The sequence below is a fragment of the Aptenodytes patagonicus genome, chromosome 3 (genome assembly GCF_965638725.1).
Source record: "Aptenodytes patagonicus chromosome 3, bAptPat1.pri.cur, whole genome shotgun sequence".
NCBI classification, from domain to species: domain Eukaryota; kingdom Metazoa; phylum Chordata; class Aves; order Sphenisciformes; family Spheniscidae; genus Aptenodytes; species Aptenodytes patagonicus.
In genome coordinates this window covers 21,740,499-21,757,368 of record NC_134951.1, presented here as the reverse complement: position 1 = coordinate 21,757,368, position 16,870 = coordinate 21,740,499, and positions in this window count along the sequence as shown.

The following is a 16,870-nucleotide window of genomic DNA, read 5'->3' as shown; positions in this document are numbered from 1 at the left end:
CATCCAGCTGTGTTCATGCTTGACCTGCCTTTTCTTAAGCAGTTTCATCTCATTTTTTACCAGTCGTTAAGCTCATTGACTAGTCTTTAGATACCAGTGAGTGACAAGCTTAAAGTTAGTAAATCATACAGAAAGTCTGCGTACAACTGAAATGTATTACCTATTTATGGTAGCACTGTTTTTTTGTACAACAGTTGGCCCCATCTCTGAACAGTGCATGTACTTGACACTCAGCATATTGCATCTGAAAGCTGGAATTTGAATAGATTGTGCCAAGTAATGAAATATGAGGAAACTGGACATTTCCTGAATAAAGATTCACTACTACTTTCTTCCTGGCCCTGAGTAAGACATAATCCCTTTCCTACTGTTTCCATTTCTCAGTCAGTAAAATGCTTCATAGTTTTCCTCAAGATTCAGCTGTAGCAGTCATGATTGACTTCTCAGCTGAAGTCAGCAGCAGGAAGGCAAGCTTCTTCCTCACCATTAGATAACACTGTAATCAATAGGAATCGTCTTCCCTCTTAACAATAGGGAGGCTTTTCTAAGAAAAAAAAAAATTAACCATCCATATCAAATTGAAAGGAAATGCATAAGCTCTTTCCAGGTCAGTTAAGCACAGTGGGTTTTTCACCTTCCACCAGAACATAAAGAAGCCCCTCTCTGTCTATCCTTGCTGTCCTGTCGATAACCTCCTGTTGTTCTAATGCAGATTTATTTAATTTTCGCTTAATACGTTTCACTGAAACAGATTGCCACCAAAGGAGTAATAAGACAACTCTTTTAAAAGTCTAGATAGAAAAGAATTTTCAACTTGTTAATCATGACAAATAATCAAATAGATTTAAGGCATTATGCAATAAATCCTGTCACATTGAAATCAGATGTTTAGTATAATGCTTCATGCTATAGAACTTCCAGAACTCACATATTATTGATCCTGTTTTTATGAACAGCAAAATAAGTCAGACAGACCTCCATTAACAGCAGTGAACTTGCACCTCTGTTACAGTCAGTGAATTTATACCAGGAGAAAATCAGGAAATTCACAATAAGGGCCAACACAAATAGTTACACAAAGAGTGGTGATAAAGATGCCAGCCTGTGAATGTCTAAGTATGAACTTAGCAGTAGGAATGTAAGCACTCCAACTAACCTCAGTTAAACTATTCAGAGACGTCAAGATTCATTGTATTGTATTAACTCAAATCTAAATCAGAAAAGTAGGTTAAGATGAAGTGAAATATCAGATTCAAAGAAAACATTTTAAAGAAACAGATTAGATGAGACCAGCCAGAAAATCCCATATTTTCCAGTTCTACTATCTTTTATAGGAAAAAATATATTACTGAAATACTGTGGAGAAAACAGCAATTTGGAGAATAAGAAAAAATGAGATCTCCCAAAAAGAGAGAGGAACAGCATTTTAGAAAGGAGAAAAGATCTGAAATATTTTATAATTAAAGACTCTTCACTGGAAAGTATAAAATACATTTTTCCTAGAAGGCATCCACCATTCAGTGCATAAGGACTTCTGGGTTCTGTTCAGCATTCTGCAAATAAGTCTTTTCAGTTAATCAACTAGGGTTGGATTCAGACCAAAAAACTTTTTTTTAATTTTTAAAAAATTTTGGCCAGTAGTCTAGTCTAGAGTAGATTCCCTCTGTCATCAGTAGACATAAATCAACACTTTCAGAGAGTAGTGCATCCCCCTTTCTCAAAATCCTTTCTTAGACACCTCTAAAGATCAATTTGTCCCATCTTACATCTTTCCATTGCCTACTGAGGAAGTCTAGAAAATTAGCTTAACCAAGATACCTATACTACTAAAGGACAGCTTTATCTAAAAGTGTTTCTATAGACACAGCCTTGTGAGGTTTCACATCTATAACATGTAATTGATTTCCAGGTAATTAATAAATATGCTAAACCTCTGAGGTAAAAGAAAAGTTGGATTTCCATCAGTAACAGTCTTCTGGACTCAAATTTATGACTGTCTCATTGCAGTGAGGTTTGTTCATTGTGCTGGTACACTTTGCAAAGGCAATGTGCAAACTAATAGGCATGCTCCAGTAATTGAACATGAAGGAAATTATGAACTTAAATTAATTCTACAGTACTTCAATGGGTTAAAGATATTAGAAAACAGGAAAATATCATCTCTTCCAAGTAACGTCATGGTATTGATTCTTGTGGTATGAAGCCCTTCCTTGCTGAAGGCCTTGCCACACCATGTGCACAGCAATATTTTTATTTGCTTTTGGGAACAACTTAAGAGACAAAACAGTGTGATTTTAAGTTTCCCTGTATTAAAAGTCTGTAAAAATCTGTTCTTTGCTTGAAGTATGTAAGAAACCACAAACAACTCCATATGTTCCTTTCTTTTGTGCTGCTTTTGTGCTTTTTATTTTGCAGCGTACAAAGTTACCACTGGAATCCAGTGACAGACCTTGATTAACTGTGCTTAATCTTTATCTACAGAAAAGTTAAACTAAGAAAGTGTTCTAAAACAAGGTAATAAAATGCTATCATTCCATCACTCTCATTTTATTAAATATGCTCATCTTATTTGCAAAGTTAGTCTATCCAGTTTGGCATCTTTGTGACGAGACAGAATGCATAAGGAAAAATTGGTTTTGAAACGTATGTTTACATATTCTATCTGCAGTGGTAATCTTACTGACAGACATTTGTCACTGATCATTCTGTTGTGGTACAGTATAATTTGTAGTCCTTTTCTCTTTGCTCCTGGAAGTTAAATGAGAAAAGAGATAACTGTAGAAAAGTCTGTAACTTTTTTTTTACTACCGTTCATCTCTAAGTCAGCTCCAAATGCAGGAATTCTGCCCAATATCTGTGAAGCCCTTTGTGACTGTACTTCTTGTTTCCTAGCAGAAGAACAGAAATATTCAATGAATTCAAAAGGCGGCAAATCCATACTGATAAAACAAAATATTCTCTCATTCTGTTTGTAACAGAATGCTGTTGAAGGTTATAGCTGAGCAAGTTTTAGAGAGCAGTTAGATGTTTATATGCCTATCAGAAAAAAAATTCTAATATCAGAATATTTACTAACAACAACAAGATTTTTGGAAGGGAGATCAAAATTCACATTTTAGGCCTTAAGCAAATCACAGACTTAAGGAATAGGGATGAGCCATTTAATGAAGCATTTTCCCCATGGTTTGCTTCCCACATCTTCCTGTGGGAAGCTTGTTGCTAGCCTTCAGACTCTAGTGGACCTAGATAACCTGATATAGCAAGATGATTCCTGTGTTCTTATGTAAAACTCAGAGAGGGTGCCATTAATGGTCTCTGCCATTATCTACCCTTGTGCACACTACTTTCTTCCCTAGGAAGATGACAGAAGTGCTGGGATGAGGGGAGAGCATTGAAAGCCTGGAGCTGAAGTGGTCGTCTTTTGTAGTCTATGGGATGGGATGCAAGGGAGAAAAACAATTCAAGGGATACCTTACAATGGACCCAATAGCCATGCCCTTTTTTTACTCACAATAGATAAGAAAACCCCTTGGTATCTGTGGTGGGTTGACCTTGGCTAGCCGTCAGGTGCCCACCAAGCTGCTCTATTAGTTCTGCTCCTCAACTGGACAGGGGAGAAGAAAATATGACAAAAGTCTCGTGGGTCAAGATAAGGACAGGGAGATCACTCAGCAATTACCGTCACAGGCAAAACAGACTTGACTTGGGGAAATCAATTTAATTTATTGCCAATTATTGACAGAGTAGGATAATGAGAAATAAGAACAAATCTAAAAACACCTTCCCCCCACCCCTCCCTTCTTCCTGGGCTAAGCTTCACTCCTGATTTCTCTACCTCCTCCCCCCGAGCGGCGCAGGGGGATGGGGAATGGGGGTTGTGGTCAGTTCATTACACGTTGTCTCTGCTGCTCCTTCCTCACACTCTTCCCCTGCTCCAGCATGGGATCCCACCCACTGGAGACAGTCCTTCATGAACTTCTCCAGTGTGGGTCCTTCCCACGGGCTGCAGTTCTTCATGAACTACTCCAGTGTGGGTCCTTTCCATGGGGTGCAGTCCTTCAGGAACAGACTGCTCCAGCGTGGGTCCCCCTCGAGGTCACAAGTCCTGCCAGCAAACCTGCTCCAGCATGGGCTCCTCTCTCCACGGATCCACAGGTCTTGCCAGGAGCCTGCTCCAGCACAGGCTCTCCATGGGGTCACAGCCTCCTTCAGACATACCCACCCTGCAGTCCGTGGAGGACCCCACGCCGGAGCAGGTGGATATTTGCTCCACTGTTACCCTTCATGAGCTGCAGAGGGACAACCTGCCTCACCATGGTCTTCACCACAGGCTGCAGAGGAATCTCCACTCTCGTGCCTGGAGCACCTCCTTCCCCTCCTTCTTCACTGACCTTGGTGTCTGCAGAGTTGTTTCTCTCACATATTTTCACTTCTCTCTTCAGCTGCAATTGCACAGGTTTCTTTTTTTCCCCTTCTTAAATATATTATCACAGAGGCGCTACCACCATTGCTGATTGGCTCAGACTTGGCCAGCAGCGGGTCCTTCTTGGAGCCGGCTGGCATTGGCTCTATCGGACATAGGGGAAGCTTCTGGCATCTTCTCACAAAAGCCACTCCTGTAGCCCCCCCCCCCCCCCCCAAACCTTGCCACATAAAGCCGATACAGTATCACAGGTACCCCCAGACCTTTTCATTTCCTCATTCTTTCCTATTAAAACTGTGTTGTTTGAACAGCCATATAGCCTACATAACTGACACCAACTCAACTGTTACACCTTGCCTGTTGCACAAAGATTTCAAAAGCTTCATTTGACATATTTTCATCCTGATATGCTGGAAACAACTTTCCAACATACTTTTTCTCCACTTATGTGGTATTAATTCAGGAAAAACATAACTCCATGTATTTAAGAAGTATTTCAGCTTACACATAATTTTTCCACTGGAAATTAGGCCCAAACTGTTAGTTTTACTGGCATAAATATTTTTCTTATATAAAATCTGAGGTTAAAAAGTGTGCAAAGAAATACATATCTTTAAAATGAAAAAGTGGTATAAATGTTATTTTTGTCCATTTGTGTGTAAGATAAGGAATAGAGTAACAATATTTTCTTTTTTTAAAACGTTTTAGTTTAATGGTTAGATTGCTATAGATTATTCCTAAACATATATTTATCTATCAAAATTAGCAAATAAGTTTAGCGACTAGATAGCTAAAGAAATCAGTGCATGCCTCTAGCTTCATAAGGGGTTATGAATAGAGACAAGACAAAATCTCTGAATTTGCTTAAATTGCAGTAAAAAAGGAGCCTACAAGAAAGGAATACCACAACCCCTGATCCCCTAATGACAGAGAGGCCAGCTGAACAACATATCTGCTGATTGATAGGGCAATCACTTGCCTAATTATGGTCCTAGTTGCCAAGATCTCATGCATATTTTGTTAAATAAACTTCTGCCTTGGCAGATAATCTCTCACCTGGTCTCTCTTGAAACTGGAGGGATCACACCAAAATTTCTCATTAGATGAAACAGAAAGAAAGAGAGAACTTCAAGTGTATTTGTGGAAATTATCAGGAGCCACAGTAATGATATAAAAGAAAACACAATATTACCTTCCTGTTGCCCTTAATATCTGACCTGCAAGCAGGTCTTCTGTTGCCTATTTGGTTTCTGTTTTTTGGACATTTCTTGTACTCTATTGAAAGTCACATTGCCAATTCTTATTTTCTGAATTCTTCCATTTCAAGAAGAGCTGTAATCTCTCATGCCCGAATCAGTTTACCCATAGTTTGAAGACCACTCTAGGTTATCTTGTCTTGACTAGTTGCACAATTCCCAAAATGAGTTTAACACGTGGTCTGAATCACGCATTTATTTGGTACTTTTCTTGGTCCTTGGGGGCGTTGAAGGGAATTGCTTTCATATGGAGTGCCTAGAGCTGTGACTGCAGTTATAGAGCTCGTGTTCCTTAAAAGGATTCTCATGAAAGTATCAAAGTACCACTTTCCTTGCTAGAACTACTAGGCCTTAATGGACCTGATAAGCCTCACCTAGGGTCTTCAAGCCAAAGACACATCAGTTAAAATCACAAGTATAAAGGGAGATTCTATATTTAATTTAAATATATTTTATAGATGCAGCCGAACTTAGGTTGACAGAGAATTCCAAGTTCTGTATGACTGAGATGTGTTCATACACTTTGAAAAGCAATAAATTGATTTTTTCATGTATATATATAAATTAATGTATATATAATATCATTTATGTAATATAATATCATATATATAAAATATAGGATATATTCAATGATATATATAAATGAAAGTATAGATATATGTATATATTTAATATATATATAGTCCATGCTTTTCCCTTAGTTGGATGTAGATTTCTCCAATGGAACAGGAGAGCTTTCATTCCAGATGGAATAATCAGGTAAGTCTGAGAATGATCTAAATGATAATTTTATATATATATTAAAAATATATATGTGTGTATAATTTAATAGATTATATATTATTAAATATTATATATAGTATATAAAATATAGAATGTTTAATATATATCTATTTTAGATATTTTTTATATATTATATATAATATAATCAGGGTAAGAATTTGGTGGGCCAACTGGGAAGCTAATCTGTAGGCATAGGGCTGGAATGCCATCTGCAGCATTTCTGTAAGTATTCTCCAAATAATGAACAGGTTTAGTTGTGTAAGCATGAAATTCCTTCAGAATGCAATCAACAGGCTGTACATACTTGGTTAGACAATAAGAGCCTAGTGACAATAAGGCTTTCCACCTGGCTACTTGAGCTATAATCCAACTTCACCAGTTCTCCCAAACTCTCTATTCATTTCTCTTCTTTGATTTTTGTAAGCTTACACAATGCAGATGTTCTTTCTTTTTCTCTCCCCACATCTTTTTCTTTGTAAAATTGTCTCTAATTCCTTTTTTTCCTTTAATTTATCTCTTTTAAAATTAGCTGTTTTTCTTTGGTATCAATGCAAAAAATTGTCTAAATTTGATCTTCAGTTGCTTCATCACTGGCCTTTCTTGCTTTTCCTTTGTTAATTTCATCCAAAATGCCAGTCTAGTAATCATCTACATTATGGACAGCCTCTATTATGATCTATTCATTAACCTCTCATTATCTTCATTATCCTCATTCCTGACTTCCAAACTCTGCATAACTCCACTCTTGTTATTGGCAATTTTCTCTGCAGTTTCTCAACTCTGTCCTTGTCTCCTCTAAGTCATGTGCCCTTCAGTTTCTTCTTTCATTCCTGTTTTTAGGCCTCAAATTTTGGAGAGTTTTTGGATGTCTGTGTCAAGGGTGAACATACAAGCCAAGAGTGAAAGTGCTTGCAATCAAAGAAACTTATCTACCATGAGCAGTCATGGAAACCTTTCAAAATCTTAGAGTGAATTTTCAAAGATTGTCTCCACACTCCCTTTTTACTTTTCTGCCCAATTAAAATACTTAGCATTTTTGGTTCCTAAAGTTCTCAAGGTGTTATAAAAGGTGAGCAGGCATTGTTAGCCTAATTTTTACAGTGCTAAGGTAGGGTAAATCTAACATAAGGTAATGATAAGGTAAAGCAAGATCCCGTATCTTGCTAAAGGTCAAACGACAAATTAAAAGCAGAAATTAGATTAGAATAGAGAGTAATATCATAAACCCAGATTGTCTACCTGGGTAGACAATCCCAGATTAATATTTCCTATCAGCTGCTCACGTCAAACTAAATACGTTCTTTTCTACTCTAACGTAGCAAGTTATGAAAGTATTGCTCATGCTCCATTGAGATACAGTGATATTACACTCAGAGAAGCAGGGAATATTCTTGTGTTCAAGGCTAAAAATATTTTCCTTTCAAGATGCTGCCATGGAACACAATCAGGAACAAAACTCACTGTTGAGCTCAGTAATAGAAAAGAGAGTACTTTCTTACAGTCAAAAGTACTTTTTTGCCTTCACTGCAACTGTAGCTAAGTGAAGCAATAACTGGCCTTCAGATATATTAAATTATGTTTCATTGATGACAAGATCCAGTTTCCAGCTAACACTCCATTTAGTAGATGGCTTAAAGTGCACCTTAATCTGCATCGTGCCCCAAGTTTGACATTATTTGTGTAGGGCATCACAGGTTGATAGGTTTTTTTTCTGCTGACAGGGACAGTTCTCTTCTCCATTAAAGCTTATGGATATTTATAACTCAAAGTGTTCTTGTAGTAGCTGGTAATATAGAACACTTCTCTGCAGTTTACTATTTGATAGCTTCTACTTACTGAGATCTTACTGGTGAGAACATCCATAGCTCTTAAAGTTACTAGATAATTGTGCCAAGGTGATCCTGATCCCTTAACTGAAAGAAGCAAAGACACAAAAAACTAGTTTCTTACCCAAATTCTAGTGTCAGATTCTTACTAGCATTAATGGACACCACCTTACTTAGATAAACAGCAAATCAGCTCTGACTTCTGCATCACTTTTTCCTGTTTCTTTGAAATAAAGGTAGACTTCCACCATCCTAGCCGATAACACTGCCTCCATAGATACAAATCAAAGTACATTTTCTTCATGCTTAAGAACATGGAAACAGTATAAAACCCCAGTGCATTAAGAAGCAGGAAATTAGAATCAGAATAAGGGAATCATTGGAAGGACTTTTGGATTATTTGATCCAACCTCTAATCCAAACAGGATTATTGCCAACACTAAATCAGATCAGGTTTATCATGTCCTGAAAACCTCTATAAGTGGAGACTCCACAAGTCCTCTGCGTAATCTTAGTGCTGAAATATCATTTTCCAGCATTCCAGTGCTGACAAAGATATTCATAATGCCCTGCCTGAACCTTCCAAGCTGCATCTTGTGGCTGTTGCCTGTCAGCAAGTCCAGGTACCTCAGTTTCTCCTCACAAATTATATGTTGTAGGCTGCTGATCGTCTTGATTGCCCTCTGCCAGATCCTCTCCAGTTTCTCCACATCGCCCTTGAATAGGGGGACCAAAAGCTGGGTATGATAGTTCAGGTGTGGCCTCACACAGTAGAAGTGAATAATAAGTTCCTTTGATATATTAGTGAAAATTTTCCTAACTTAGCCCAGTATGCAGTTTGCCTCATATATGGTGAGAGCATACTGGGGCCTCAGATTCAGCTTGGTGTCTGCTGTACCCTCATGGCCACTCAGCCAGTCAGCTCACAGCTGTATTGAGTTATTCCGTGTTGGAAACAGAACTTTGAACTTCTCACGGGTAAGCTGCATGGGCTTTCTTTTGGCCCAGTCCTCCAGCATCTTAAGATCTCTCTGAATTGAAGCTCTAATATTTATGGTGTCAACTGCTTATTTCAATTTAATATCTTCCACAGATTTACTGAGAATTCTTGTCTCATCATCGAGGTTGTTGGCAAAGATGCCAAACAACCACGGAACCATAATCACCCCACTGGGTCTTGTGCTCATTACCAGCTTCCACTGGATGTCGCATCACTGATTACTACCCTCTGAGCACAGAAGTCCAGCCAATATTAAGCCTACCTAGAAGTGCGTTCATACAACCCATCCTTCTTCAGCTTACAGGCTAGAGTGCTCTGAGAGACTGCCAAAGCTTCACTAAAGTTCAGGTATATTACATTCACTACTGTCACTTCATCCACGTTGCTAGTCACTTCATCACTGAAGGCAATTGGGTTAATAAGCATGATCAGTCCTTAGTAAACCTTTGTTACTTACTTGTCCTTCAATGTTTAGAAAAATCCTCTTAGAATCTGTTTCCAGGGACTGAGATGAATCTGACTCGCCTGTAACTCCCCGATAATTCTTCCTGCCATTTATAAAGCTAGGCATAATATTTTCCTTTTTTCATTTGTAAGGGACTTTTCCAGATTGCCTCAATTTTTGGCCACAAATGAGTAGCAGCTTCACAATCACCTCAGCTGTGTGCTTCAACACTTTCAGATGAATCTCATCCAGGCCCCAGGGATCTGAATACATCAGGATCCTCCAGGTAGCTCCCAACCTGCAACAATTCCACTCTTGACGGGTCCTCTCCTTCCCAAGCTTGACTGGCTTGTACAGAGATCTGGTCTCAGGCTTTTCCTATAGGGACTGAAGGAGGGAGGTGGGGAAGGCATCAAGTACTTCAGCTTTATCCATGTCATCCACCACTGGGCTGTCTCCTCCCTTTCGTCAACAGTTCCATGTTTTCTTTGACCTTTTTGCTCCAAACGTTTTGCTATGAGCAAACTGACAAAGTCTCTTCTTGTTACTCCTCATGTCACTAGGCAATTTTAACTCCAGCTGGGCTTTGGCTTTCTGTTTTTACTCTGAGTAATGTTTCTCTCTTCTGCCCATCCTTGTTTGCAATTTCTTGTATGCTCTCTAGTTTAGCTAACATCAATTTGATAATTATTAAAAAATCAATTATTTCCTGTGTTATTGTATTGCTACTTGCATTGCATTAGTTCTATGCAGCCTGTGTTTGGTCACAGTTTGTGTTCTGGTGTCATGTATAATAAAGTAATAGTGGATTAACATAAACATATGTGTATTTATAAAGACAGACAGATAGGTGAAAACTCGCTTGTTAAAGCTGACCAAGTTAAGGGTCTACACCAAGCCTGTGAGCCACCAGCAAACCAAACTTTGCCAGGCAGCAACAATGCTTACATTCCTTCTCATCAGGAAGAAACTTATTTTTAATACTTTAGGTAGTTATATTCAAATCAAAACATATGAATTGTGTCCTGGTACTGTGACACACCTAAACCCCCTATCCATAGGAGCCCACTGTTCGAAGTTGCATGGTAGTCCAAATGCCATAACTTATTTTTCACATCCACCTTAGAGATATATGAACCATTATTCTAGATCTTTTCTCTTGATCCTGGCATCCTGCATGCCTCTCTCTAGCTGAGCAACTTGTATAGAAGCTTTCAAGCTTTTTCCTGATCCCTTACTTAAAAAATAGCATCCAAAGGAGACACTTCCCCTAAAGATCCCTTCACCCTGTAAATGTTAAAACCACAGTTTCACTTTATCTGCAACATTGTTTTTAGATTTTCTTATTAGATCAGATCAGTTGGATTTTTTTCAGTGAAACATTGGTCTAAATGTTTCATTTTCTTACGTTTTAGAAAAATGTATTTTCTATTTTAAAGCAACATATCATGTCTAGAAGTAAATCTACCACTATTTTAGAGTTTAAAGTTTGAAGATTGAAATGGAAAGAAAACGCTTCAGTTGCTCTGAGATTTTTGTTCATTTATTTGGCTCTTAGATATAATATTTACGACAACTAGAAACAGTTTTTTTGTTCCTTCCCTACAGTTAAGGAACAAACTTAGGGAAGAATGAGAAAGTATTTTCCACCCACAACTTAAATTATCTCTGCTACATAAAGTTCATATATTTCTTATGTTTATATTGAATTTACCAATAATTAGTATAAGAATAGAAAAATCCATACTAAATTTGACTTTCCCTATGTATTTAAATAGAACCACCTAGGAAAGAGTGGTTTCAGTCTTCAGTTTACATCCGAGTCCCTCAGACATTGGGCATTTTTCTCAAACTCCAGCAAAGTATGTCATAGCTCCTTTCCACTTCCCCAGGGAAGATGTAAGCCAGCATTTATAAAGTCTCTTATGACATCTGGAGGAACCAAATTCTTGGAAAGTTACAAGGTCATGCTTCGTGCTGAAATGCCAGAGGACCACTACCTAAAAGATGCAAACTTAACACCATAATATGCAAGAACATATTCTTGGTTTATATTTACGTGTTTTTTTCCAACATTATAAATACTATTTTAAAGCTCTTTTTGTTTCATTGGCATGATTAAGTGTTATTTACATGCAAGCTGTGAGGTTTTGTAATATTTTTTAAGGCCTTTTACCCACCCAGCTTTGAGATATTTGACAAGTTATTAAAAAAACTTAAATCTTACATCCTTATGGTAAAAAGAAAGAGGTGTAGACAAAAAAAACCTTTCATGCTGACTTTATATTACAGAAATTATTTTTTTCTTTTAATTTTACTCTTATGCTCCTGTGATAGGGGCCAGAGTTGATGAATGGATGTTAATTACCGGTGTATGTCTCAGCAGAAAAAACAGTGAAAATCAATGTTAATGTGTCTTCACCTAAACTTTTAATATTGTTCCTCCGGAGGATCAAATTCAAATCGCTCCAGCCAGCAACCTCTGCACAAACAGGTTAATTTATGATTCAAATGTGTAGCTCCACACAAAAAGAGGTATAAGCAGTTCAGCAGCAAACTAGCTGCAAATTTATACTTGGAGGAAGGTACTCATTTCTGCCTTTCTTAAAAAAAAAAAAAAGGAAAAGATTGAATAATTTTCTCCTATCACTGTTTGTCAGTGGAAAATGCAGGATCACTGAGGACTACACCAGTAGCTGAGAATTCCAGACACAAATCACCTAAGCTCCAACTCATGTGCTTTCTTTTACTTTAATTTTAAAGGTTTTGGAAGAAAGTTGAGTTGTAAGAGTTAATGAATTTGTTCAGCAGAACTCAGTGAGAATGGTGATGAGCCACAACAGTAATGAAACATTATAGAAGAAAAATAAGAGCACACTGACCCTGATTTTTCTCATATCACAAGCAGTTTACAAAAAGCACTGTTTCTTGCTGTGTCCATGGAGCCCCAAGCTTTTAAAAAATGGATGCAGCTAAATATCTGAGCTCTGAATTCAAATTAGGTTACGTTAAAAGCTTAACATTCCAGGTATTAAGGACTTGGCAAGGTGGAAGCAAAAGCAATACAGAAAGGTTATACTTTAAAGAGAACTCTGAGGTGTCAACCGGAAGCAGTCAAATACTGAGATCAGGATGAAAATGCAATGTGGGTGCCTTTTGAGGAGAGCAGATTTATTATTATTACAATTTTCATATATTGCCAAAGGTACAGAGAAAATGAGGTCACAAGAGACAAAAGGCACAAAACTGCAATTCCTTTTAAATCAAAATTACTCTCAAAGGCTTTCTTAAACAAGAGTGGAAGATGATGTACTTATTCATTGAGCATTACTTTAGGATCCCAAGCAGGAAAAAACAAGCAGCACATAACTAAGGAAGACACGTAACCTTTCATAGAACATACTGGTGCTGTTCCTGTGCATTTCACAGTGTGATGGCACACTCCTCCAGTAATGTAGCCTAAGCTCAGTTAAACAGCTTAGGACTCCACATCTTCAAAAAGAGATTCCTAAGGAAGGATATGGTGAAAGTCTGTAAGTTCCTGTTCATCTTCTCCACGCAACTCATGAAATGATTATTGGCTAGTACTCATAGCAAAGACTAGGAGTAGACAATAAAAATACCAGCCAAAGCCTGTAGAATAAGCAGAAGAGACTACCTTTTCACTGAGGGCATGTCTATGATCTGGAACTTATTGTCATAACTTATTGGCTATTGTGTGCCAAAAATATCAAAGAGAAATCAGACACATTTGGATGAAGGCTGCATAAAAGGTTGTTAAATGGAGACCTGTGTATACAGTCTTTAGCATCCCTAAGTGACTTATTCTTGGAAAGTGGGAAGATGTTAGTGGAACTATACCTGCTCTCTTATGGTGGATCCCTAAGCTTCCATTAGCAGTCACTGTCAGGAACTGGTCTGGAGCTGTACAGGACCCAGTACAGCTGTTTTATGTTAACTAGCCTTTTATTTTTTGCTTTTATCCTGCCTTTTGTGTACTTTTGTTTAGGGGGGAATTTCTCAAGGGAAGGATGGAAATAGGTGTCCAGATCTCAGTGACTGCCAGTCATATTGCCTTTTGCACCTTTGAACTTTTTTCCTTTAGTTTTTATTGATGAACAATTATTATTAGATCAAAGTTGTTATGGTTGCTGCTTCTGTAACTTAAAATTACTATTCATTGTTTGAAATTCTTTTTTTTGTTGTTTTAGGATTGCTTGTAAGTAAATATAATCTCAGAGACAGCAAAATTAGAACTGTATTTTTGTCTAATAACAATACAGCCATTCAGTTCGGCATTACTGTCCATTTATTGACCCTTTAATTTTGAAGATTAGTACCTATAACTTGCTGGAAGAGGGAATGATAACAAAGTCCACAATGACCAACAATTACTGTACAGAAACAATATACTCATATTAGGCTGCTTGAAATGTTTCTGTACATTGTTTTTAGTTGAAAGAACTTGAAATAAATTGTTGTAAAAATGTGTTTGGATAAACTTTTGAGAATTGAATCTCATCTTCTTTAAAATACTTCTGGCCTGGGAGAAGGAGGAAGAGATGTCACTAAAAAATGAAACAATTTTACAACTGTTTTTCAAAGAAATAATTTTTGAAATAATTCTATTTCAAAATTATTTTATCACACCAAATTTTAATTGAAAACGTGATTATTGCGTATTTTAGTGAGGCTTAGTCTCCCAAGTTGTTCATGCCTTTGTAGTTCTCAAGGATTCTTATTCAGCCATAGTCAACATTACAGGGGGAAGTTCAGCAATTCATTTTGAATGCTGGTACTAAAAAACTTTTTTAGAACATAGTTAATCTACTCAATTTTAAAAGTTTGCACCTCATAAAACTTGATCTGGCAAATTAAGACTCTTTTTTTCTGAGCTTTTGAGGGGAAACCACAAAATTTCCACAAAATCCATTTCCTTTTTAAAAAGGAAGACTTGGAGGGAAAAAAGGAGGCATAATAGTCTTCTCCATTATGCAATACAGCCTCTCTATGATTTTGAAAAACATCTGTGTCCCAATTTATCTCTAAATAATGCTTATTCAGTGTTTAGTAGATTCAAAACACTTTGCAAAAGGGATCAAAATCATTATCAAAGAAAAGACAAGGAAGTGACTTGTCCGAACTCTGTGGTTTTGCACCGAATAGAGCACATATCTCCAAAATTTAGTCCACCAGTCAAGATGCTAAATTGTATGTATTATATGTATGTACATACATATACATATGTAAACAGTCATATAACACACAGTCATATAAATAATAATTTCTTCTTTCTGTGAAGAAATTGGAAAGCCTCAACTCAGCTCAGTATAAGTCAAAAGGATTATTATAAAGTTTGAAAAGATGATAGAGTTTTTTTTAATATGAAACTGTCAGTTTTATGCTAAAATCTAGTTTCAGGTTTCTATAACAAATCTATCATTGACAGTTTTACTTTTTTGTGATAACTCTGAGAATTTCTGACATCTTTGCGACTAATTTTTTCAATTTCTTTTGAGATTGTTGAGACACTAATAACTGTGGTCTGCTTTTAGGATTACTTAGAGACATCTTCTGTTCCTCTTCAGAATAAAAAAAGCCGAAGGATATTCACTCTTCTACCAGGAATTCAAATCCCAGTTTCCCTAGTCTGAAGACACTGTTGTCTTGTGAGATCACTTTTAAAACAATGGCACCGTGAGGCAATGGACCAGAAGCAGTAGTGTCTGCAATTAGTGTCACATTCAATCCAGGCCAGGAGTATAATGCGTTTTGTTTTTACAGAAACCTTATTGGCTGTGTAACTCAATTTTATGATGATGTTTTAAGAATTCCCAAGTCATATACCCTGAAAAGGTCTGTATGCTCATTAAAGAATTGGTATTACTGTATCTTAAGTAATTTGAACAGAAATCGAATGTACATTTAAAGACATCTGCCAGAGAAATTTAGCCTTTTAAAAAAAAAAAAAATTGGTGGTGAAATAAAAGGGTGACATTTCAGTGGAATAAAGCAGTGGCTCAAGAGACATTAGCATATTAAGATGGCAGTACAAAAGGCAGATTAATTTCTATTATTGATAGATTATTGGAACTGCTGTGAAAGCTAAAGATTTTCATCAGGATCACATTCTGTGAACACCTATGAAGAAACTGGTTTTCCCCCCATAGGGTTTAGCATAGCATTCTGGATAAAGCCATACTAAGCAGTAGATATCAAGTGCAGAAACAGCAAATTATAGACTTCTAGGATGGAATTCTGGCCCTAGATAAGATAGGGTAGAAATTACTTCAGTGGCGACTACATTAACCCACGTGCTTCAAATACAGAAGAGGCTTTTACAATAGTTTAGGCTGACCCTGCTTGTAGTGAAAGTGCAATTCCTGTATCAAGCCCAAAACCTCTACACCTGCTTAAATGACAGGCTTCACAGTCTGCTGACATTTTTGTTAAGCAGCAGCTAATCACTTCTATTGTTAATGATTGCCACTAGTGATGGCATTTGCCTTAATGGACTTTCAACATCTACACTGTAAAGCTTCATCTGATTTAGCTATTGCCTTCAAACCCATCTGTGGGTCTGTCTTTGCTTCTTGTGAATGTCCTGGCCTCTCATACTCTCTGCCTGTCTCTATTCCCCCAATGCTTAGGTGCTTTCAGGCAAGGAGCAAACTCTCCCTCCCTCCTCTACCTGACTCGATGTGCAACACCCAAAGTCTTACTTGGTATGCAAAGCTAAACAGAGTGGGATGCTTGAGTGCATGCTGTTCTGCATATGCCAAAGTGGGTGTTTGGGTTTGAGCCTTACTTTGCTTTCCGTTCACACAGTTAAGCTTTCTTGCCCTTACAATTGTAGCTTTTGGTTGTGGCTTTCAGAACCAAAGGCCAACAGATAAATAATAGCTTTTAGTATGTCACCTCTTGGAAGGACGTTAACAGCACAGGAATTTAGTGCTGAGAACCGAAAATTAGCAGTGGAGAGACAGCGCACAACAATGGTTTAAAAAAAAAAAAATTTCCAGATGTATCTGACTCCTTAAATGATCCTGTACTCTCACAGAACAAAGTCAGACAAGTTAGGTCAAACATTTTCAATGATGGATTACTTAACCTGTTTCATTATTTTGAATGGAAATA